Consider the following 26,351-nt stretch of genomic DNA (forward strand, 5'->3'; position numbering starts at 1 on the left):
ATGTGGTCACTGATTCCACGTGGAGATCCGGCTACGGGCATCTGCCATGGGATGATCAAAGTACCATGAGACTTTTCGCCTTACCATACGTAAGGGATAAAAAATTGATCACTTCACTTCCTTTTGTTTGGTCAACATGTGAAGAGCTCTATCAGTGTTGGTTTCCATTTTGAAAGCTGGAGAGTTGATTTCTATTCACCTTGATCAACTGATATTACAGAGTACAACATATATCTCCATAGGGAGAGAGCAAGCGCTCCTGAAAACAAGGCACGCAGGCCATGAGCGTTGCTAGATCCTACAAAGTAGGAGTGGACTAAGTTGGTACAACACAACGTTACAGAAATACACATGCACACGTTTACCCCCCCCCCCCCCCCCCCCTCTCAGCCGGAACTCCATGGGGAAGGACGTTCAGGCTGGCGCGGAACTCATGAAACACCTGAGAAGGGAGCCCTTTGGTGAACAAATCAGCAAACTGTGAACTGGATGGAACATGAAGAACATGAGCCTCGCCAAGAGCCACATGATCCCGGACGAAATGGAGATCGATTTCAATATGCTTTGTCCGTTGATGCTGAACTGGGTTGGAGGCGAGGTAGGAGGCGCTGACATTGTCACAATAAACCACAGTTGCACGGGTTGGGGGACACTTGAGCTCATGCAGTAGTTGATGTAGCCAGCAAGATTCAGCAACACAGTTTGCGACGCCCCGGTATTCAGCTTCCACACTAGATTGTGACACAGTAGGTTGCCGCTTCGAGGACCAAGAGATGATGTTATTGCCAAGAAACACACAAAAGCCCGAAGTGGACTTGCGGGTATCCGGGCACCCTGCCCAATCAGCGTCAGTGTTGGCAATGAGGTCATGAGAGGGTGATTTGTAGAGCTGAATACCATAGTGGGAGGTGCCTTCCAAGTACCGAAGTATCCGTTTGGCCAATTGCATATGAGTGTCACGGGGCTCGTGCATGAATAGGCAAACCTATTGGATAACATAGGAAATATCCGGCCGAGTGAGAGCGAGATACTGAAGCGCGCCGGCCAAGCTCTGGTAGTATGTGGGGTTGGAAATAGGTTGGCCAGCGTGGAGGGATAGCTTGGCAGAGGTGTCGACGGGGGTGGACACGGGTTTGCAATGAAGCATGTTGGCGCGGTAAAGAGTCTCAAGGGTATATTGTTGCTCACAAAGAAACACGCCGGAGGAGTTGGGAGTAACATTGATGCCAAGAAAATGATGTAATTCACCAAGGTCTGACATGGAGAACTCCTTCTTGAGAGATGTAATGATGGAGTGGAGAGTGGCGGGAGTGTTGGCAGTGAGAATAATATCATCGACATATACAAGTAGGTAGGCAATGGTGGGGCCATGGTGTCGTATGAACAAGGAAGAGTTGCTCTTGGAGGCACAAAACCTAATGGATAACAAGAAGGACTTGAACCGAAGAAACCATGTCCGAGGAGCTTGTTTCAAACCATAGAGTGACTTGTTGAGGAGATACACATGGTCTGGGCGTGAGGAATCAATAAAGCCGGCTGGTTGTGAGCAGTAGACAGTTTCTTTGAGATCGCCATGGAGAAAAGCATTTTTGACACCCAGTTGGTGAATTGGCCATGAGTGGGATGTGGCAAGACTGAGCACAACACGAATGGTGGTCGGCTGGACAACCGGACTGAATGTCTCATCATAGTCGACACGATAGGGGGTGCGCCAGCCCCTTGTGGGCTGGTGTGCTCCCCTCTAATGACCCAATAGGCCCATTACCCGGGTTGTTCGGTACCCCTTCCGGTATTCCGATGACTACCCGGTACACTCTGAAACACTTTCGTTGTCCGAATACCATCGTTTTATATATAAATCTTTACCTCCGGACCATTCCGGAGCTCCTCGTCATGTCCGTGATCTCATCCGGTACTCCAAACAACATCCGGTAACCAAATCATATAACTCATATGACACGATATCGTCGATGAACATTAAGTGTGCAGACCCTACATGTTCGTGAACTATGTAGACATGAACGAGACACCTCTCCGGTCAATAACCAATAGCGGAACCTAGATGCCCATATTGGCTCCTACATATTCTACGAAGATCTTTATCGGTCGAACCTTATGACAACATACGTAATTCCCTTTGTCCATCGGTATATTACTTGCCCGAGATTCGATCGTCGGTATCTTCATATGTAGTTCAATCTCGTTACCGACAAATCTCTTTACTTGTTTCGTAATACATCATCTTGCAACTAACTCCTTTGTCACTTTGCTTGCAAGGCTTCTTATGATGTGTATTACCGAGAGGGTCCAGAGATATCTCTCTGATACTCGGAGTGACAAATCGTAATCTCGATCTATGCCAACTCAACAAACACCATCGGAGATACCCGTAGAGCATCTTTATAATTACCCAGTTACGTTGTGACGTTTGATAGGACACAAGGTATTCCTCCGGTATCAGGGAGTTGCATAGATGGAGCTAGCCCATCTCTGGCTACCTATAGTAAGCATTAAAATTCAGGTCTCACGTTGCTCGATAGCTAAGTAAGTATATTTAATCACGTCTAGCCTTTCCCTTTCGATCAGCGACGACTGATTATTAAACAAGCGACAATGAGTTATACTCCTGTTCCTTTATACGGTACCTTAACTGAGAATAAGAGTATGCTATCCTGAAATATATACACACTCCTATTCAGGGTGAAAGCTAGACTTCAACGGCCTTTCGTGATAAGACGGGGACGCCTTGAAATGTGTCGTCCATCGAGCGATGGAGCGCATCGAGGTCCCAACCTGAAATGCCGCAAGCAGTTCCACGAAAGTGCAGCAGTGGACCCGGACGGATTCAACAAGCATCCAACGCTATAAGATGTGGTCATCACTGATTCCACGTGGAGATCCGGCTACGGGCTTCTGCCATGAGATGATCAAAGTAGCACGAGACTTTTCGTCTTGCCATAAGTAAGGGATAAAAAACATGTTTGGTCTACATGTGATGACGGGCTGCTGTTGGAGAGCTCTTTTTGGCCCCTCACGATGCAAAAAACGGTTAAAACATATTTTAGGGCATCTATTGGAGATGCTCAAATGACATATCGTACTGTATAATAACTCATGTGTTGTGCAATTTTTCCCAATGTTTATGAAATATTGGTATTTCAACAACTGATCCACCACCAGAATACTATTTTTGTGAGTCTAGCCCGTCCGGAGTACTACTTCTTGTGAGACAATGATACGCATGCATCTGCCTCTTCTCTCTTCCCTGCACACAAATCCATGGACATTGCTTCAACATATTTGAAATGATTTATATATTTGAGCTCCTGCTGCCAAGACCTTCAGAACTAAACCAATCTTGGATACATTCACAAGTAGAAAATGGAGCTTTATTACCGGTTCGTAAGGGCCTTTAGTGCCGGTTCTGCAACCGGCACTAAAGGGTGGAGACTAACCCACCCCCCCCCCTTTAGTACCGGTTCGGCACGAACCGCCACTAAAGGCCCACCACGTGGCGTGAGCTCGCGCCGTGGTATGGGGGACCTTTAGTACCGGTTGGTAACCGGTACTAAAGGTTTTTTTAAAAAAATTGGAAAAATTTGATTTTTTTTTATTTTTAATTTTCTGAATTATTTGATGATTTAGTCTCTAATCACCCCTCTTAACTGCTCAAGTGTGGATCACTCATTCCAAATCGTCTAACCTCCCGGCCGGTCACCCATCCTCTCACTACCCCAGCCTGAGCACGCTTAACTTCGGAGTTCTATTCCCCCTACTTTTCAAGTCTACACTTGTTGTTTTTCTGACAAATGTAAGCTATCAATCCTGTTAACCCTCAGGAGTTTAGCTTGAGCATTAGGTCACACGTTTCACCATTTGAATTTGAAACTATTATTCAAAAAAACAGTAATTATTTACTAACACTAATATTTCTTGAATAAGTAGTTTGACCATAGTTTGACCACAATTTGACCATAGTTTTACCAGATTTGACCAAAATTAAAAAAATTGAAATAATTATTTAGTAACACTAATATTCTTGAATAATTATTTAGTAACACTAATATTTCTTGAATAAGTAGTTTCACCACAGTTTGACCAAAATTCAAAAAAACTGAAATTTGAGCATATCTTATTTCCTTTTAAAATTTGAGGATTCTAAAAAGTTGCAAACAGGTCGTGGTATATCACCCGTCAAGAACCTTCAGAAGTATATCGCCGCAGCACAGCAAGGGACGTTCGTTCCCGACAGAGAGAACGACGAGCTCACACTAGCCCTCGGGAATCCTGAGCACCCTGGACGGACATGAGGCACGCCAGGCTCCGTTTCGTGGAAGGCTGGGTTTCCCGAGGCAGGCGGTTACAAAACCCGAGAGAGGAGGAGGAAAGTGGAGCAGACCGAACTGCAGAAGCTGCATGCAAGGGTGCAAGCGCTATAGGAAAAGGACAGCCAGCAACATGTCGGAGCTACCCCAGAAGCTACCCTGCCATCTCAGCGGAGAAGCAGCGCGGCTTCCACCGAGGTCCTTCAGCAGCCCGACTTCACGGCTCCTGCTAGCTATCCCGTGGATGCTATCACGGAGTCTCAAGATTGCCACCTTATGACGCAGTGGCAGAACTTCAAAGTAAAGGCGGCTGTCGGCTCTGTTGCACCTCCTGAACCCGGCGCAACTTTTCACTGCCGTCCGATTCCAGAAGGATATGCTGTTGTGATGGTGGATGAAATAACGGAGGGATTTGAGGATCTCGAGGGGGGGTAGAGTTTGTTTTTTATATAACGGAGGGATTTGAATTTTTTATCATTTTTTTTAAAACTGAAATGGCGATACACCGGGGGGGGGGGTAGAGTTTGAAAATTGCCCTATAGTCCCGGTTTGTGTCTCCAACCGGGACTATAGGTCAGACCCCTATAGTCCCGGTTTGTGGCACGAACCGGTACTAAATGTTAGCCCTTTAGTACCGGTTTGTGCCACGAACCGGGAGTAAAGGGGCTCGTGGGGCCCCGGCCTGACGCCAGCCTGCCACCACCCATTTAGTACCGGTTCGTGGCACGAACCGGTACTAAAGGTTCAACACGAACCGGCATTAATGCATAGCCGTTCGAATCGGGACTAATGGTACCATTAGTACCGGGCCAAAATTGAACTGAGACTAATGTGTCTCAGATTAGGTCCATTTTCTACTAGTGATTTCAAACACATTAAGATTTCAACGTTTCACATTTCGTATGTGAAACAAACATATTTCACATGAAAAATGTGAAATGAAACCTTTTCAAAAGAGAAACATGGAACCAACCTATTCCACTAAAACATATTTTAAGCCAAATATGAAACTGAAATGACAACTTTTGAAACTGATTTTTTAGAAATGTATAATAGTTTATTCAAAGTGTGTTAAAATATGTCAATTCACAAAAGTGCACATGAAATTGAGGTGATTTTTTTGAAATAAGCCACTAACATATTTCAGAAATGTGAAATATAACTACAGGGAGTGAATTTGTAATTTCTGATTTTGAAAATATGAAATATTCTATTTCAAATTGTGAGATATGTCATGTTATATTGACGTAGATATGATATTTGTGAAACAAGCTGGTAAGATCTTTCATAGCTGTGAAATAATAACTACAGAAAGTGAAAAAAATATACGATTGTGAAACTGATTATTTGAAAATGTGAAACAATGTATTTCAAAAGTGTGAAATTGTAATATGTGATTGTGACACTGATTATTTGAAAATATAACATATTTCACTCTTTTGAAATAAACTATTGCACATTTTCAAATAATCAACATTTCACTTTTCACTGGCTTGTTTCGCAAATATCACACAGATTTCAATTGCACATTCCTAGTGTGTGTGGAAAAGGTTTATTTCAAGTATCTGGAATATATTAGGGTTAAATAGATTTCTAGGATAGGTTAGTTTCACATATTTATAGTGAAATAGGTTTGTTTCACAATTTTCCTGGTGAAGAAGGTTTGTTCAAAATATGGAATGTGAAATGTTGAAAATTAAACATATTTGAAATGTGTCAAAGATTGGTCTATTTCAATTGCACATTTCTCAAATAACCTATTTCACTCATTTAAATATATTGTTTCACATTTTCAAATAATCAGTTTCAGAAGTTGACGTTTCTATTTTTTTTTCACTTTCAGAACCTATATTTCACTTTCCACTCTATAGTTTCATAAAAAATCACTTTTTTGGTGAAATAGGTTTGGTCCACATACAAAATGTGAAACATTGAAATTTAAATGTATCCAAAATTCGTTTAGTTCTAAAGGGTTTGGCATTAGGAGTTCAAATACAATTATTTTGAAAATGAGCTTATGTTTTAAAAGATATAAATGTTTTTAGTTCGCTAGGATGGAATAAAGTCCATGGAATTATTTTCAATGGAGAGAAGAGAAAGATACATGCGTGTCAGAGAGAGAGAGAGAGAGAGAGAGAGAGAGAGAGAGAGAGAGAGAGAGAGAGAGAGAGAGAGCTATCAAAACCATGTCTGCCATATACGGATAAATGGCGGGGGCCAATAGATGTATTAAACGTGGTATTCATTTTGTATTACAACAAAAAGCAGGAACAATAGTTTTTGATGACCCAAATCTTAAAACAACACATGGATGGTCGGACTCTTACCGCTACCTATTGTTAACACGCAAAAGGAGTTTGCAACAACCTGTTGCATCCGTCGCGCTCAGTTTTGCCCATGTTCCCGGCCTTCCTCAACCCCTCACCCTAGCACTGCTCACTAGTGCAGAAAAGCTTAGCTATAGCGCGGCAAAAACAACCTTACAAGCATGGACAGCCGACGCCACCAATATGACGCCATTGTTAAAAAATAGTGCTGGCGCTGGAGTCCACGTCAGCAGTATTCTAAAGAATGATGGCGTGCCATGTGGCCAACGCCAGCAGAAATATTCATCAGTAGTGGTATTCCATGTTGGTGGGACGCCAAAATTTGATTTTCAGATTTGAAAATAAAAGTTGTACATCAACGCGATCCCAACCAAAATGATAGCATAGTCATGTTTAAGAAAAATAATTAAATCAATAATTAACAATACTAAATAGACGCAAATAAGAACATTTAAGTTCAACAATCGCTGCCAGCATGTACAATTATCACACATATACAAGTTCAACTAAATAGAGGGGGTAATAACATGAGGCCGGTCATGCATTCCTACTAGCTAACTAGACTTTTCGGCGCGCGGACTCGGGGTCATACTCTGGAGTAAATGAACCATCGCTGCCAACAAGCCTATAGTAGACCATGATCTGGTCACAATCGTACTTGAGGTAGAACTTGGCTCTCTCCCCATCTTCCATCTTGTAAGCAGTTGTAAGGGCTTTCGAACCAGGGCAACTGAAATAGGTGCAGTTTCACTCATTGATGACAAGACAATTGAAGTGTTGGGCCGTCGGCATCTTCATGAGGGTGCACTGGAATGTGATGGTGGCATCAAGCGGAACTCGAAACCTCTCTAAGAAGTCACGCGGGGCTCGTGTCGATTCGATGAGCTTTGGTGTGTCCATTACCACACAACATACGTACCTAGCAAAGAGGTGAACAACAAAAACTAAGAGGAGCTAGCCAGTTAGGGAATAGAATTTTCTGTAGAATGGAAGTGAATGTGTTTGAGAAACAAAGGGCTGCCAACACTCCTATATACGGGCAAAATTTAGTGCTGGCATTTTCATAAAAGGTACGATAACACTAGATAGCATATCTATGACGTACATTGCAATCCAACGTCACCAGTATCTTCCAACTGGTCAGCACAATGTACCCACATGTTGGTGGTGTTCACAAAATGTTCATACCAGCACTATCCTTATAAAGCTGGTGTACCAGTTATGCCAACACCAGCACTATTTAAAAACCTAGTGCTGGTGTTGATAGGAAATGGCGCACCACCAACAAAAGTTGTGGCCAGCCCTTTCTCTACTGGTGGTTGCCTGCTGGTTAGTGGCTTGTTGGCACTACGACACCGTCCGCCCTGGGATGAGGCCGCAGTGCAGCGTGCTAGCTCCTACCTCACTGACGATTGTAGGCTCAGGACATGCAGGGTTGCATGCTTCTGCTGGCTGTTGAGTATGTATTGAAGTATTTGACTCAACTATGTGATCACGTTGTGTGCACTGCATTCTTCTTAAGATGATTGTGTGCACTGCATATGTACTGATGAGGGAATCTTCATCGGGTAGGCCTACGAGTCATAGTCGGCCCAGCTAAGGGCGTAAGCTCCCAGTGACAAACCCCAGGGCCCCAAGGCTAGGCGTGGGGCGTGAGGCCGAAATCATTCATATACTGTAGGCTCCGAGCGTGTTTGGTTCGCACCCTGGGCTCCGGGCCAGAAGCTTCTCAAGCTCAAGCATTTACTTTTCTAGTTAGAGACCAGCGTCTTGGAGCTCCTCGGTGTGTGTAGGGGGTGTGTTTGTTCGCGAGGGAAAATTTCAGTGCCTGACATTGGCATGGTGAGGTGAACTTTTCCCGCATGTCACAATTAATTAATCTATATTTAACTGACCTCGATCGGAGCAGGCAATCGTTGGGTTTTCTTCTTCTTTTTGAGATCAAGGCAACTCGATCGGAGCAGGTTAATCCTTTTTTTGTCCTTCAGTGCTGGCGTATGTATTGAAATCACTTAGTTTTCAAATGCCCTCCTTAATAGGGAAATTGATTAAGAGGATCCTAACTAGTAGCTGATTGGAGGAAACGAACCAAAAAGGGGTAATCGCTCAGCGGCACTAGATTTCTACCTGGTCCGCATGCCATAACACACAGGACCAGAGGGAGTAGTATAGATCGCAGCGAGACCACTGGTTTGAACTAGATGGCGCAATTCCTATTTCCTGCTCAGTGTGGCAACTTGTTGAACTGTCACACGGAGGGTACCGAGCGGGGAATTGACCTGGGCTGGCCCATTTAGCTATTAAGTTCTACTCTCTATGTTCCTAACATTCCAATATGGACTACATACGGAGTAACATGAATGAATCTACACACACTACATCTATATATACATCCGTATGTAGTCCATATTAAAATCTCTAAAAATAATTATATTTAGAAACAGAGGGAGTACCATTATGGTTGTGGGAACTTTCTGGAAGCCTATCTGGTTTGTTACAGGTTTGGGGAACCCTCTAGTAGGTTTCAATTCGGGTTTTTTCTTCTGTTTTTTTTTTGAAAAAATAGAAATTGTTTGAAATTTTAAAATCTTAATACAATTTAAACGTTCAGAATTGTTTTTAAAAATATTCATGGATTTCATGAATTTCAAAAATTATTGTGAACATTTTCTTAAATTTCAAGAATCTTTATGAACATTTTTTATTTTTTATGGATATTTTTCAGAATTAGTGAATATTTTTAAAATAAAAAACATGACGACAACCGAAAGAAGAAAATTTGAATCTCCTGATATTTGAGTTTCCACATTTTAGTGTCTTGCAGAATTAAAAACTGAACTTACTAGAGTGAGTGCAACTCTGGAAAGCCCCTCCCGGCCCCAGTAGGTGTGCTGAATCACCAACACAGGACCTCACTGAGAGTGACTGGACATGTTTATCGGTTGAGAGGCATACAGCCATACATACGCAGAAAAACAGTGTTTTTTTTTTGCGGGGACAGAAAAACAGTGTTTGGCAGATCGATCTCTGGAATCAAAGTACATGCCGATTAACCAAATCACGCTTTGCTTCCCGCCAAAAGAAGCTTGATTCTCATGGTCGGCAGAGCATGATCAACTCACTTGCCAGCCGGTAGGCCGTTTATTTGTTGATGGATACACCTTGACTCAGCAATTGGTCAGCACCTTGGGAGAAAGAGGAGCTGCTGCAGTGGTTTGTAGAAACAAGGCCGGAAACTATCTGGGAGCCTCGGCAGTGGTGTATGAAGGCTTGATCGATCCAGCTAGCCTGGAGGCGCTAGCTTGTAGCGAGGCTCTAGCCCTTGCTCGGGACCTAAATTTGCAGGACTTGGAGATAGCTTCAGGCTGTCAGGAGATGATGTCAAACATCAAGAATGGAGGGTCGCCAGCTTATGCTCCTAAGATTCAATTTAGTAGAAACTTTTTTCCTTCTGTTATTTTCCGTTTCGACTATAGGGAGAATAATTTCGAGGCCCACTCGCTAGCTAAAGGAGCTGCGTCTCTTGCGGTGGGTCGCCATGTGTGGCAAGGGGTTTTGCCCGACATTGCTTGTATTCCTCAGATTTTGAACTTTGAATAAAGCCCCTAGTTACCCTAAAAAAAAAACAATTGGTCAGCACCAACTCCTTGAAGTGCGGCCGGTCACATCAGTTGGAGCGGCAGGTCCATGCCCACAAACATGTCTGGCGGCAAGTGGGCGTATGCGTCCAAGCCGGGGTCGAAGGTTGATGTCCAGGCCGGCGTCCCGCACTCGTACCTGCTGTGCGTGATCCGGCGGAACCCCTTGACGTTATTCTTGCTGAAGTCGAATGGGTTGTCGATGTCCACCATGAAGATGTCACCGTAGGGGCGCCACGCATACCTTGACCTGGGCAGCGAGACCGGGTCCACGGACACCGTAGCAAGGTCCGCCGTCACAGCGATGCTCCTACCGTCGGGGCTGAACACCGGGTGGGTTATGCGACCGCTGCTGTTCATCACCCTGATGACCACCATTGGGTTGGTCGCCTTCACCAGGTACACGGAGAAGTGCCCTTGGTCCGGGCTCTTGTCGAGTTTCTTGGTGCGCCACCGCCAGTCCTTGCTGTAGTCCGACTTCTCTGAGCCCCATGGCTCCAGGCCGTTGTCCAGCGTGTCGATGCCCCAGTCACGTGTCGACGAGAAGACGATCCAGTCCCCTGTCGGGGACCACTGGCAGTGGGTGTCTGTCCATGGCCCGTCCGTCAGCCGTGTCAGCCTGCCTTCCCCCCATTCACCCTCCTCTTCGTCCGGCGTTATGTAAAGGTTCTTGTCGTCTTCTCCCCTCCGTCCCTTGTTGACCGGAAGACGAATTTGTTTCCATCCGGGCTGCTCGACGGGAATGCATTGTTGAACCCGCCACTGTTTTTTGTGAGAGCTTTGAGATTTCGATCGTTGGGTGAGACCTCAGACGCGCCGATGAGGGAGTAGATGTCCACTTCCATGTCGGTGCTGAAGCGTCCGGCACAGAAGTAGAGGGTGTCCTTTTCCGGGTTTGCGTTCCACGCAAGGGAGAAGATGCTGTTGGAATCCTTTACCTGGTGTACTTGGCGCAGCCCTTGGCTGTCGGCCATCCACACCTGCTTCAAGCTGTTGTCGACGAAGGCAAGCTTGGAGCCATCTTTGAAGATGGCCGGGAGAACACTAGACACCCGAAACAATCCGACGTCCCTCACCGGAGACTCCAGCTTGCGCATGATCTCGGAGACGCGGTCTCCCGGCTGCTGCAAGAGGTCGCTCCTGATGCGGTGGTATCGTCCAATGCGCACCGCACTGTCCAGCACAAAAGGGTTGTAGTGGTCGTCTTTCGGGTTTGTCTTCTGTGTGATCTGCACAGGTGGCCCCCCGCTGCATCTGTGTGGAAGATCTCGATGTGCCGATACTGTGCCGCCTCCACACGGACCTCGCTCAACTCGGACTTCTTGCGGATGGTCGCCACTGCTACCTTGCTCTCGCTGATGGCAGCCGGAGTCATCGCGTCTAACTCCCCTGGGGTGACCTGGACGGTCTCCTCAGTGCTGAGGTTGCACCGGAACACGCCCCAAGCAGCTTCAACTGTGCCCGAGGGAAGGGCTCTGTCGGTGCCTCGATGGAAGAAGACGATATTGTCGTTGCCCCAGGATGGCCAGCCGCCGTTCTTGATGAGTAGCTTGCGCCCCAGCCGCCAGCCCTTTACCCCCTTCACTATCCATGTTCATCACGTAGATGTCATCGCTACTCGCGTTCCAACTCTTGCTTTGGAATGATGCCATCGCTACCATCTTCCCGGACGGTGATGAGGCTGGGCTCAAATCATACATCCCTGCACATACCAGTCACATGGAATGATGGAAGATTAATAGGGTGCCGACAGCTTATGGATGGATCAGTCATCTGTGCATCATCGGCATATACCTTGTGGAGTTAGGCGCTCCGTCTTGCCTGTTGTAAGGTTGGTTTTGTACACGACGGTCCAAGGGCCACGGCGTACATGCACAGGCTCCTTTGTGGAGACGAAGATGAGACAGTGGTCGACGGTGCGGGAACCCACACTAAATCCGCTGCCGATGCAGCCACTGTCCTCCAGGCGCGCGCCGCTAAAATTGGCGGTGCCGAAGATGTCGGCGAGGGCAAATACCTTGACTTTGCTTTCGATATTTAAGTGCAGGCCGATGTACAGCGTCTCGAGGCCGTCGTCCCTTTGGGAGACGAAGACCAGGCCAGAGATGTGTCCGGCATCAATGTCCGCATCAGTAGCTATGCCCTCGTCTGCAAATTAATTTGGGATTCTTGAGGAGGGTCTTCAGCGCGGCTGGAGGGATGTGGTGAACATTGTAGTTGTGGGACACGCCATCGGTCAGATGAACCTCGTCGGCGCTCGTTGAAGGCAGGAAGGGGCAGGAGAAGATGTCGAGTGGCACCGGCGGCCTGTAGGTAGTGGAGAATACGATTCTGCCTCGCTGCTCTGCTATCCAGTAACAAAGGAAAGAATTAGCAACTACAAAGAACAAATGAGCCACATGATACAGCACAGGGGATACCAAGGTGTGTTTACTGTTAAGAACTTCTCTTAAGGTAAAAGCTAAAGAGTACTTCAGTCCAGACAGTCCTGTCTAGATGCCGTCTGAATTAGTTGTCTTAGATTTGTCTAGATGCAGACTATATATAGATTTGTCTAGGTTCGGGCGGCGGCGGTGGAGCAGGTACTTGGCGACGGCGGCGAAGGTACGTGATGACGGAGGCGGAGCACTTCCTGATGGGCGCCAAATCACGCAGCTTGGCGGCGCCGGCCCCTAGCGACGCACGGGCGACGGCGGAGGAAGAAGACGGGGGTGGAGGGACTTGTTTGCGACGGTTTGGAAACTATGAGTTTTTTTTTTTGCAAAATCACCAATGAACTACGGGCACGACATGTTTTTCAGGACGGAGGGAGTAGTTTACAAGGGAGTATGTGATAGTGCGATTGTTGCTTTAACAAGAGTCCACCTTTCCCCAACGGGTCATCCACAAAGCCACGGGTCCAAGCCTAGATAGGAGAGGGTCCTATGGCAAATTGATGAACGGAAATGCCTAATGGAGCTCCAGCTTCATGGAGCCTCTTATTTGAAAACTTTAAACTTTAAAGTTTTAAGTTTTCAAAAATTCTGAAAAAAATACATATCCGTATGAATGTATACTACTTGTTTGTCAAAGTTTTATGACGAAATACCTTTTTATGCGAGCAACACAAAAATGACGAAATCACGTATTTCTAGCACATGTACTATTCACTATAAAAGTAAATATTTTTTTGTACAGGGCACATACAAATGTATTTTGTGATGAAAATTTTACAAAGATCTAATATACATCTAGAAGTACGTACTTGTGTATTTTTCCAGATTTTTTTAAAACTTAAAAAGTTGGTTCTTGAATGTTTGAGAACAAATGAGTCAGATGATACTAAGGTGTGTTTACTGTTAGTACTATGTCTACTAGTGAGTTCTACCTGCTTTGCATATAACTTGTGATATAGTATCATTATAACACAATGTCGCTTCAGAACTCACATTTACATATTACATGCTCGAGATAAGTATTGTGTTATAAAGAGTATGATGAAGGTTAAAGATACAAATTTCTTACTAATGATAGTTAAACTAACCGGAAAAAAATACATTGCTGCAGTGCTCCAAGACATGTATCAATTCTTGACCATCGGATTGAGTTCAACCAACACCCTATATTCAAAGTTATTCGTACACTACATAATTGTATAGATGTGTCAATTCAATTGTTGCTCAAGCCAATCACTCTCTCCCATGTAATCCACATCGCCACGAGTCCTTTTTTTAGAAAGAGTGAATTTTATTGACGCAAAATGAGGCATCAAGAAGATACAAACACAATGAGTGCATACCCGGCCTCTACGTAGCTAGGATGCACACAGCCGACACCAACGCACACACACATAAACACGTCGACAAGTAGCAAAGTCATATAAGACCAAAGCTACGCCTAAGCGAGGAAAAAAGAAAAGCGATCAAGACAGAGATCGACAAACTACAACAATAACCTTATCCGCACCAACCACTTTTTGACACCACACTAACGACGAGAAAAGTTCTTCAGCAGCAACGCCTTCATGAAGGAAACGACACTCAATTGTCGTCGTCACCTGATCCAACTATGAAGGGCCAAATTCTAAGCATCCACCCTAAAGAACAAGTCCGAGCATATCCGAGCAATGCCTTCAACAAGGTAACGATGCAAAAACATCATCATTGTCAGGTAAAACCATCTCAGTTCAAACATTTGTTTTCACCACGGAGCTCCATACTTGGTACTCGAGAAGCACCACCAAATCAAAGTCAATTGTGTTATCACCATCACTTTTCCATGATCCCAGCAGTTACATGAGCTAAAGACAACGCCATCACTGCACACCCATCCCTTTAACTAGTGGCCAACCAGCACAGATAATGTGGCGTGCATGTTCTTTTTTATTGGCACGTGCAGCCACCCAACATAATTTGTGGAGTTAATTATTTGTTCTCTAGGACAAACGAGACTCACACTGCACCCTCTTCTCGAGGCGAGTTGCTGATTTTCAGACATATATAAATTGATGAACTTCGTGTAAAAGAGTGAGGCGGTACTAATTAATTAGATAATGAACACATTTTTCAGCATAAGCATTACTCCATTCATCAAGACTGACAGTCAGGCGATCTACTTAGAGCATCTACAGCCGGACGCCGCAAACCCGCTGCAAACGCTCGGGTGGATGGCCCAGTCATTGATCGATCACGAAAATTTGATTCAGATGGGCGTCTCAAACGGGTCTTAAATGCCCGGCCTGGTCGACACCCCTCATATTCAGCCCAAATATGGTGCGGATATGGGGCGCCTGGGCGCGTCCTTCATGTCGGACTGACGCTGGGGTCTCACACGAAAACAGTCCGAAACCCGGCGGTCTGAAGCTCATCTCCTCTGTTGAACCGATGTTGCTACGTGGCGCCTAGCCCGACTATTTAAGCCGACCACCGGCACCGAAACCCTACCCATCCACATTTTCCTCCTCTTGTCCGCTGCCGCTGCCACTTTCCACTCCCTGTCCGCGACTACTAGCAGCCATGCCCCCACGCCGCAGGGTGGGGAGCTACCCATTTCTAATGCCGGAGCGCCAGCTGCAGCTCCTTGAGCAGATCCGAGCAAGGTGCGAAGCCCGACTCGCCGCGGGGCTACCTCTTGATGTAGTGAATCTGGAGGAGGAGTTGGGGGAGGAGGTTGAGGAGGGGGAGGATGTGGGGGACGCTGGGGACGCGGATCAGCAAGCCATCCTCGATTCTCTTTGCTCAGAGTTGGATGCGAAGGATAGATGCCGTCGTCGACAAGAGATGAAGGCGGAGCTCGTCGTAGAGGAGGAGGAGATGCTCGTCTACATGGATGAGGTCGAGGAGGAGGAGTAGGAGCTGGAGCCCTCCTATGCGCCCGTCCACCCGGCACCTGGCACCGATGTCGTGGACATCTTCGACGATGAAGATTAGTTAAGATAGTACGTAGTATCTAGTACGTATGATTTCTTTTGCATGTTTTGTATGGATTTAGGGTTTAAATATGAGAGACTCGGATGTAGAGTAGCGAATTCGAGGCGTGATCGATCACTGTTCACAGACATTTAAAGAATCGGATTTGCCAAGTCTGGTTGTAGATGCTCTTAGCGTGGCAACAACATGATGATCAATCGTGGCAACAACATGATGATCAATCTGCTCGTGGCATGATTCTGAGGGAGATGCGCACCTCTTTCCCGTACTTTCAGTAGTTTGAGATGCGGGAAGCAAATTTAGCTGCCCATACTTGCGCTAACAAAGCACTTTTCATTAGATTCTCAGTTTTTCATGTAACTCTTGATTTTCTTTTTTTCGAGAAAACTTTTGATCTATTATCTTCAATCATGGTTGTACAACGAACAACAGAAATAATAAAAATTACATCTAAATCTGTAGATCACCTATCGACGACTACAAGCACTGAAGCGAGCTGAAGGCACCCTGCTGTCATTGTCCCTCCCTCGCCGGAGCCAAGCAAATTTTTTTGTAGTAGACAGTCGGAATATAATCGTGCTAAGGCCCTATAGTACCAGCGCAGTAGAACAACAACCGTTGCCGATGAAGAGTAGCGTAGATCACAAGAATCCAACCTGAAAACACACGAACTTAGACGAACTACTACGACCAGATCCGAGAAAATCTAGCAAGGGTAGATCTGCCGGAGACACGCCTCCACACGCCCACCGATGATTCTAGACACATCATCAGAACGGGGGCTAGGCCGGAGGACGTTATTCCATCTTCAGGGAGCCACTATCGTCTCGTCTTCCTGAGCATGACACAAACCCTAACAAAATGCGAAGAAACAACTGAAATAGAGCCCTCCCGCCGGCAAGGGTGGAGATCCATCGCGCCGCCCTGGCCCTAAGGCCACCGGAGATAAGGCGGACAGCCGGCGGGAGGCAGGGGAAGCCTAATTTTCTCGAGGAGGAGCCTAATTTGCACTTAACATAATACTAAGTCTCTACATCTCTTAACTCCTGATTCTCTCATTGAGGTTGTTCAGTTTTGTTTTTAGAAAAGGAGGATGTACCTCCGGCCTCTGCATCTGGATGATGAATGCAGCCATATTATTAATTATTCACAAAGACCATATAAGGTGATACATCAATAAGCCTGAAGCCACCATCTTGGCAACACCGTTGCTACTCATATCCTCTTGATGAAGGCGTGCCGAATGTCCGGGCCTAATACCAAGCAGACATCGCACCAAAGCCTAACATCAAAAGCCGGGTGTCCCATCCAAGCCACTACCTAGATTGGGTCCCACACCGGTCTGGCACACTCCGAATGAGCACCGCACGCTGCAAGGGCCGTCACCTCCATCATCCCTCGGTCCATCCTTAGAGCAGAACTGAAGCACCGACCTTGCCAGACCTCTCTGCCATCAATGCCACCATGACGCCAGACAGCTTCCTCCTTCTGTGCGAGTCCATCTCCGCGCATCAGACGCCGAGTCGCCACCGCACCGCACCACCGAGATCCGCCACCATCGATGTGTAAGATGAAGCACCGCTCCACCAAAGACGCCGTCCTCTAGTCCCTCGAGCCCATGTGCACCTCCAAGAATGACGCCTCCAAGGGGAAACGACACCAAAGAGCCGCCGGCATCCGATCTACTGATCTAGGGTTTCCCCCGGAGGTAGCAGAGAGTGGCCTTGAACTTCTCCTCAGTGATGCCTTCAGGAAGGGAACGACGTAGACAGCGTCGCCATCGTCGGCCATTGGCAATAGCCAACAGCAGGTTTTCACCCAGATCTGATCGAAGACCTCCATCTCTCGTGCACGGGCCGCTGCCGCCAACCGCATAACGAACGCCGTAGCCGCCGACCAAGCTGCCTAAACTAGCCTCTCGCCGCAACCCCAACCGCCAGCACCAACGACGGACGAGGCCCGCCCAGGCCCTTCGGCTCTACAGACCCGCAGATGCCAAATCTGGATCCTGTAGGGGCCAGACTCGCCGGACGTCGCCTCAAAGCCCCATGGCCGGCCGGTAGCCACCGTAGGGCGGGGGGATGTTGATGAGCCACCGCCTCGCTGCTAAAGGTGTCGCTGCGCTGGGGAAGACCATCGCGGGCCAAAGCCCAGATCGCACCCTCTCCCAGGGCAAAACGACCCCGCCGCCGCCATCCTTGGCTGCGGCTCGGACTTGGCCGGCGCCAGCCTCCAGCGGCGGCGAGGGGTCGAAGATGTTTGTGGCCCGGCGGCGCGCTCGCGTTCGCCCTCGAGTGATGTTTGAGGTTGTTCTGTTAGATATGTCCCGCCAAGATGAATAAAATGCCTTGACGGTGGTTCTAGAAAAATATTAACGGTGTACTTTTTTTTGAACACAGTACAGACGCAAGCGCTCATATACACGTGCATACACTCACCCCTATTAACGCGCATACACACCCTCTACCCCTATGAGCACCTTCGAAAGACTGAACCGGCATATCATCTTGAAATTTACGAAGTCACCGTAGTCATCTCGTCGTCGACGGGAACGTCTCCTCCCACTGAAAGCACATCGCCGGAAATCCTAAAATAAATTCAGGAATAAATGCGAGCATCAGGATTTAAACCCCTGGTGGGCTGGGGGTACTTCAGAGGTCAAAACACGGCAAAAATGCAAAAAACAAAGAAAGAAGAAGCTATAAATCAGAAAAGTATGGGAATGGCCGGATGGGTCCTCTGGACTTAGACTTACCACACGCAGACCCGTTTCCTCTCTTCGCTTCAATAATGGAGGTAGGGGAAAAGCAGAGGCACACCTCTCTCATTGCTCCGGGCAGGATGTGAAGCGCCCAATTGCTGACCGCATATAGATCTGCAGTTAGATCCGACTACCCCCTCGCATCCCGGGGGATCTGCGGGAGCAGGAGGCGCCATGGCGCAGCTTGGGGGCTTGATTTTTTTTTAGAACGAAGACGCTAGGAGCCCACAATAGAACAGGCAGAGTTACGACAAAAACTCATTACACGGGCCTAACCAAAAGCCCACGGCATACGTGAAGTTTAGTAACTGGAAGGGTTCAAAGCCGGATTGCGAGCGTATTACAAGGCCATGGCCTAAAGATGAGCGCGCAGGCTCGCAAGACAAAATGAAACACGCCCACCCTCAGGTGGGCTGAGTCGGCTCCCTAGCCGCCACGTAGACCTGACGGAGTCGTTCTTGAGCGTGCTTGAAGCTGTCAGAGTCCTTCTGCTTCGCCAACGGACTCCACTGCTGCAGGAGGATAGAGCATATGCATATAATATTAGCCGGGTGCGACGGAAAAGATCCTTCGATGGTAAATTTATTATGAGTGAGCCATAAGGACCATAGCATCGCCCCAGTACTAGCCCAAAGCACCCGTTTGGGCTGACCCTGAACCGTGTCAACCAAGTCCAGAAGGTCAGAGGAGGATCGCGGGTCCCAAGTGAACCCGGCTGCCTCACGCATTGCGCTCCAAGCAAACCGTGCGAGGGGGCATCGAAAGAAAACATGGTTCGCGTCCTCTGGATCCCCACATAACACACAGGGACCCGTGGGCGGGCCGTTCCGTTTTGCTATATTGATGGACGTAGGTAGCTGGTCTCGGAGCAGCTGCCAGAGAAAGACCTTAATCTTTAGCGGAACGCGGGCTTGCCATAGTCCCTTCACCTCTCGCTGAGCCGCCCCTTGGCACAGTTTGTGGTATAAGGACTTGACGGTGAATTTCCCAGAGGTGTTGAGGTGCCACGACACCCTGTCAGGCTCCTCAAAGAGCGTCACGGGAGAGATCAGGTCGAGCAAAGTATCCCACCTTGCTGATTCCTGTGCTGTCAAGTTGCGGCAAAACGCAATGGCCTGGGGGAGGCCAGAGCTTCGGCCACGCTTTGATTGCCTCTGCCCTCCTCAAGGTGGTTGGGGATCAGATCGGATCCGTTCTCGGCGGCCAGATCAAGCTGCATCGCAAGTTCGACAAGGACCTGCGGAGCATGAAGGAGACGCTCGAGTGCGTGGAGGCGGTACTGCTAGACGCCGAGAGGCGGGCCATCACCGACCACGAGGTCCGTCTGTGGCTCAAGCGGCTCAAGGACGCCATGTACGCCATCTCCGACCTGCTCGACGATTTCCAAGTAACACGGAAGGTAGCTCCAGCTCCAAACCCTCTTCTCCATTCTTGCCCTACTTGCTTGCTGTCAGGCTCAGAAAGTCAGGGTGTTCTTGCCCTACTTGCATGCGGTCATTTTATTGATTATTCTCGAAGATCGTACAAAGTAGAAATATGCTCGACTATATGCCCTAACCGTTTTTGCCAGGCCGAAATTAGGATTCATAATAACAAAACGTGCCTCCAGCCATACAGCCAAGTACTACTAACATATCAACCGAAATATCTCTTGCAGGTCTCCCGCAAGAAGAAATTGGGAGTTGTGATTCCATTTCTCACAACTATTCCCAAGATTAAAATGGCTAATAAGATGAAGACATGAGAGAGCATGTGGCGGAGATCACAGCTCAACACAAGGCCTTCAACTTAATGGCAGGGACTGGTGCCAATGATCAAAAAGTTACTGATGGACGGGTAACAACATCATGGATCCCAGAGGCACAGATCATCGGGAGGACCGATGAGGAAGAGAAAATACTGACTTCTTTATCTAAGAGCGTTACAGAGCAGACCACCTTTCTTGCTATGCATGGTATTGGAGGCCTAGGCAAGACAACCATGGCCAAAATGATCTACCATTATAATTCCCGGTTCCATGACTACTCAAGGGTGTGGGTTTATGTGTCTCAGACATTGGATTTGACAAACGTTGGAAATTCTATAATATCACAACTTTCAGGGAATAACAGTCAACTCACTCACAGGGAGATGATACGCATTTCTCTTCAGAAGCTATTTGCTGAAAAGCAGAAGATTCTGATTGTTTTAGATGATCTGTGGGAGGGCAGTGATTTTCTTTTGGGTGATCTGAAGACTTTGTTAACGGCTGAGAAGGGCAGCAAGGTGGTTGTTATTGTAACCACACGTAACGAAGGCATTGCAAAGAAAATGTCAATCCGTCCACACAAATTAGCACCACTGACAAATGATATGTGTTGGGCTATAATAAAGCACAAAAGTGGCTTTGAAGATAAAGATGACAAAGGTCAGTTGGAGCAGATTGGGATGGACATTGCAATGAAATGTGGAGGTGTGGGTTTAGCAGCTCAGTCACTTGGGTACATGTTGAATTCTATGCCAACATCTCGTGAATGGGAGTCAGTGAGAGACAATGATATATGGACTCTATCTGCTTTAGAGTCAGAAGATACATCTTCAAGACACGTGATGGCATCCTTGAGGTTAAGTTATAGTTCCATGCCTTCGTATTTGAAGCTGTGCTTTGCCTACTGTGCAATCTTTCCAAAAGGTCACAAGATTGTTAAGGATGATCTAATTCACCAGTGGGTTTCTCTTGATTTTATTAAGCCAACAAGAACATCCTACAGTCGTCAGCTCGGCGAAAAATACATTACGGAGCTTTTGGGTCTGTCGTCGTTCCTTGAACATTCAAAGTCATGACTGGTTAGTTTCGACATGACTAAGTGACGTACAATTGAACAGTATAGTTGTTTTCTTTGTACTGTTGTTAGGCAACTCACATAATGCATATTTCTGTAGTACACATGCATGTTCTGTGATATTGAAATGGCAACAGATTCTTTGTACGAAAAATGGCAAGGTAATATATCAAGGGTTTAAGTGTTTAATTCAGTTCACAACACACTCCAAAAAGTAATGCCAGTATGCCATTATAGAATATCTTTCTAACTAAAAGAAATATATGATAATGTACGGAAGGCAATGCAAGTATCAAAAATATGATAACGGTGATGATACACATTTCTCTTCAGAAGCTATTTGTGGAAAAGGAGAAGATTCTGAAAGCTTATGCAAATCTTTTTTCCCTGTAACTCTCCCATGAAATCCATGTATTATCAATGGCCGATTTATATGCACACATCTACCATGCACCTCCATGTACGCACCATCATACACCTTGAATCTTAACCATTAGTTAAGTATGAGTAAATTATAGTATGAATTTTGTATTATTTTCTGAGTAAATTTTAGTATGAACCCTGTAATATTTTAATGAAGAGAGGATCCCATATGGATACATTACAATAGACCAATTATCTAAGAACGAAAGGAATACGACAAAGTGTTTTAAATTAAATCAATCTGAGCTACCTGTTAGCTTTTGAGATGGCTTTTATGGCAAAGCACATGGCTTGCCGAGATGTATGTGGAACTGGCTAAATCTATTTGTCATCGGAATACTTTGCAGAAAACAGATTAGAATAGACCTAAATTATTGGCTCTGGGTAACGATCAACATTAAACTATTGTCCCAATGAATTTTAACTTGAAACCTTTAATTTTGGTAGATTACCCTTGTCAGAGGACTTGCCGGATTTTCCCTTACTTGGCCAGGATTAAAAGCTGGGTTCATCGCCATTGATGCAGATGTGGGCTTGCAAGCAGGCTGCCACATGGCCATGCCATGCTCTTGCATCATCTTCTTCCTCAATCGTCTCACCCATGCTATCAGCGGACTGAGATCCGGTGCCTTGGCACACACAAGGCACACGTGAACAGTGCAATGCCTTGAGCTTTAAGCCGTTAGATCGGAAATCAAGGTTCCAGATTTCAGTGTGTTGGTCCTGTAGCGATGTACTGTAGCGGTGACTCTTGATGTTCATCGGACCGTCGCTTGTATATCCAACGGCCAGGAGATGCCCTCAAGGCATTGCACTGTTCACGTGTGCCTTGTGTGTGCCAAGGCACCGGATCTCAGTCCGCTATCAGCCCAATCCGAGCAGAGTCTCTGGCCTCTTCCTCGTCCTCCCCCTCCCCCTCACTTCCCCCCTTTCGCATTTCCCCTTTACCTTCTCCCCCTGACTCTTCTAGTCTCTCTCCTCTCATTCCCGTCGCTATGAACAGGATGAACAAGTTCAGAAAATTAAGACGCCATTGAAGGCGAGTTGCTGGTTGGGATGGAGCGGGCGAGGGAGTGGAAGGGGTGGCATCGTTGAGCAGTGACAGTTGGCCTCCGTAGCCGAAAATGATACATGGGCATACTTCCATATTTGTTCTATTAGTGAAATCCAATCAATTGAACTGCACAAGGGCATACCTTCATCGACATTATAGTATATACTATATGTGCTACTGCAAATCTGACATTGCTAATTGCTATTGTTGCAGACTGCCAGAGTGCATCCTGACGAAGTTACATTATTCACCATGCACGATCTTGTGCACGATCTAGCCAGATCAGTAATGGACGATGAAATTCTTGTCGCTAGACAAGATGGCAACCTTGGGGGAAGCAACTGCCACTATGCATTGCTCGATGATTGTAGCAAGCCATTGGAGTCAACCAGGATAAGAGCACTCCATTTTGTGCACGCTGCTGAAATTGGACTCCATGATGCTGCATTTGCATCTACTAAGTCCCTACGTGTCTTGGACTTAAGCCAGTGCCCCATACATAAGTTGCAAGATTCTATTGGTCGATTGAAACGGTTGAGGTATCTTAATGCTCCAGGAATACAAGATGCAACGATTCCTAATAGTATCACCAGTCTATCAAAACTAAATTACCTCAGTCTCCGTGATTCTTCTGCCATCTTGACACTGCCACAGTCAATTGGAGAAATTGAAGGTCTGATGTATCTTGATTTATCTGGTTGTTCGGGAATTGAACAACTCCCAGAGTCCTTCGGAAAGCTAAAAAAATTTGGTGCATCTTGATTTGTCAAATTGCTCTCGTGTTTGCAATGCATCAGATTTCTCGGGGAGCCTCACGGAACTGTCAAGCCGCGGCGTTGACCGGGTAGGTCGTGACGTGGCGGATAAGGCTCTGCAATAGACCACGGGCTGTAGCCCAGTGAACTGACTGAGATGGGCTTCAGCCTCCCTTTCTCCCCTGTGACTTCCTTTCCTAGCCTTCTTAGCCCACCTCGCCTTTTCTTGGGAGTCATTTTGACTCTAAGCTCTGGAAAAGAATCATTTGTTTTTCTGAGGCAATATCTTTTTTCTACTTCTCTTGCAATGATTAGTTTTCCTATATGTTTCCTCACTCACCTTTACGTACCCAAATGTTACCTTAGTAATGTTTTCTTTTAATATAAGATGTTATTTGCTTGACCTTTAATAAAGATTTTCTAAAGCGCGACACTAGATCACCATCTTTGGAAATAAGACATTGCCCCAACTTGAGGATGAAACTTTTTCCTTCTAAAAGCTAAACATTGGCATATAGTTGACAGTGATACCGCACTGTCATCATGGGGAGAGTGTACTATGTCACACACTGGCCCTTCTTTTCTGGTAACTACTAAACTGTCTGTTGTAAACTGTCAGCTGCCTCTGCATCAGTGGAGACTGCTTGGCCACCTCACTGGCCTCACTGAATTAAGGATAGAAGGGTGTGGTGATTTGACCGGCACACCAGAGATCATCCGACATCTATCTTCCCTCACAGTTCTGTACCTAACAGCCAAGGAACATGAAGATCTGCCAAAATGGTTGGGTGAGCTCACATCCCTCGGGAGGTTGTACATAGTTGGATACGCAGGGCTAAAGGAATTGGATGAGAACATGAGAAAACTGACAAAGCTACAAGAGCTACATCTGGGCAGGTGTAACAGCATGTCATCATTGCCGTGTTGGTTGATAGAATTAACTTGTCTCAAGATTCTTGTGATCAGTCGTAGTGAGGGCATCGGGTCTTTGCCTGAGGGCGTACAACAACTCACCAACCTTCAGAAACTGGTAATTTTTGAGTGCCCTCAACTAGAGAGGTGGTGCGAATCAGAGGAAAATGAGATGAACCTCGCTCACATCGAAGATAGGGTATGTACTGCCTTTTTTTTCCAGGATATTAGCATAGATTTTATTATGTTTCGATTTCATGATGGAGTATCCGTGTAGTGAATAAATTTAAGGCTCCTGGGGTGATCCCCACCGCCAGCCAAGGCTCAACGTCCTCCTCGCCTTCCTCGCCCTCGCCACTGCCGAGGGTGGCTATCGGCCTTCCTTTGGTGGCGGCGGGGCCACTTAGCTGCGTTTCTTCGGCGCCCGTGATGTCTTTAACTCATGTGGTCCTATTCTTGTGTTAGATCTGACCGCCCCATCGCTGATCCAGTGGGCTCCCCATTGCACTCCTTCTCGGCGAGGGTGCATCCTCATTCTGAGCTGTGACCACTTGCCCTCTCCTTTTTGCGTCTCCCCAGTCGGGGTGGACACGGTCCGGGCCGGTCCGGTTCCGGTCCGAGCCGCCGTTTGGACCGGACGCCGGCGGTCCAGGCCGGACCGGACCGAGCTGTGCAGCGGTCCTGATTTCAGGGACCGGACCGGCTGGCATGAAGCTCGCTGCGGACCGGCGGTCCTCACGGTCTTGGCGACGTCCAGTCACTGCCATGTGGGCCCAGGACATCGGACAGGTGGTCGGAGTAGCAGCACGGTGGCCGGAGCCGGAGAAGAAGCACCTGATGCACGGCGGCGCGAGAGAAAGGCACGGGAGAGAGAGGGAGCAGCACGGCGCGAGGCAGAGGCGTGGTGGCGCGAGGGAGAGAGGGGGAGCAGCTGCGCGAGGGGACGACGGCGAGAGGTAGAGGCGTGGCGGCGCGAGGTTGTGCCGGGGAGAGGAAGGCGAGGAAGATGGCGGCGCAGGGAAGGAAGAGGGGCGGCGCGTGCGAGGAAGAGGAGGCAGTGGCAGTTCGCTAGGTCACGCAGGCACAATATATGTGTTTGGGCTCTTCTGATTGCTTTAATTGGGCTGGGCCTTCGGTCCTCCGAGCCGGACCGAGCTTTAACCGGACCGGACCGACCGAATTTCGGTCTCGTTTTGACGGACCGGACCGACCATCTTATCCAGCGAGCCAGGACCGTACGGTCCGGTCCATAACGGGCCGCGGTCCGGGCCAGAAGCCCGCTCGTCCCGTCCACCCTGACTCCCCAGTTCCTTATGTGATCCACAGCTTGATCTGTCCCTTGCCACTGGTGCGTGGTTGTGCCACGCTGCTCTATCATTGCCTATCGGTGCCCATATCTGTGTTGTGCTCTGCTTCCCTTCATTTCCTTGAATCAGTTGGAAGTCTTGATGATTGAGATCATAGATCTGCTCTCTCTTGTGACTCCTCGTTCTCTCCAGGTGGCCCTCCCTCCTTTGGGGCGTCCATCCCCTGGAGGGCTTGCTCCTTCAGCTAGTTTAATGAAGACTGGAGATGTTTCTCGCAAAAAAGAAAAAACGACTGGAGATGTTGAATTACAAGCACTCAATGCATTCTGACAAGCTGGGGTGCTGGTGGCGATACATTGTGCTCAGCAGCTTGTTTTTTTATGCTGGAGTGACTTTTGGCTTCGATTTAGTTTCTTATTTCTCTACACCTGTGTTTAGTCTGGCTTGCCAATCTTCTTTATACTTTTCGATAGCTCCCTCTGCTTGGTATCCACAACTTTATAGCAGTACTGTTTTCTTTCTAGTAATATAGCAAATGGTGCAAAGCTCTCTTCTCGATTTTCTTAATTTCTTTAAAGCTTCTCCCATGCAGAAGCGTCCATTTTTTGTATATAATCTT

General features: G+C 47.1%; 2 pseudogenes; one reads left to right on the forward strand and one right to left on the reverse strand.

The window, feature by feature from the left end:
• Window positions 1-7,210: 7,210 nt before the first annotated feature.
• On the reverse strand, window positions 7,211-14,599 carry LOC123142350 (uncharacterized; annotated as a pseudogene).
• Window positions 14,600-18,633: 4,034 nt separating this feature from the next.
• LOC123142351 (disease resistance protein RGA2-like) lies at window positions 18,634-24,832 on the forward strand (annotated as a pseudogene).
• The last annotated feature ends 1,519 nt before the right edge of the window (window positions 24,833-26,351 follow it).

The sequence above is a fragment of the Triticum aestivum genome, chromosome 6D (assembly GCF_018294505.1).
Source record: "Triticum aestivum cultivar Chinese Spring chromosome 6D, IWGSC CS RefSeq v2.1, whole genome shotgun sequence".
In the NCBI taxonomy this organism is placed as follows: Eukaryota; Viridiplantae; Streptophyta; class Magnoliopsida; order Poales; family Poaceae; genus Triticum; species Triticum aestivum.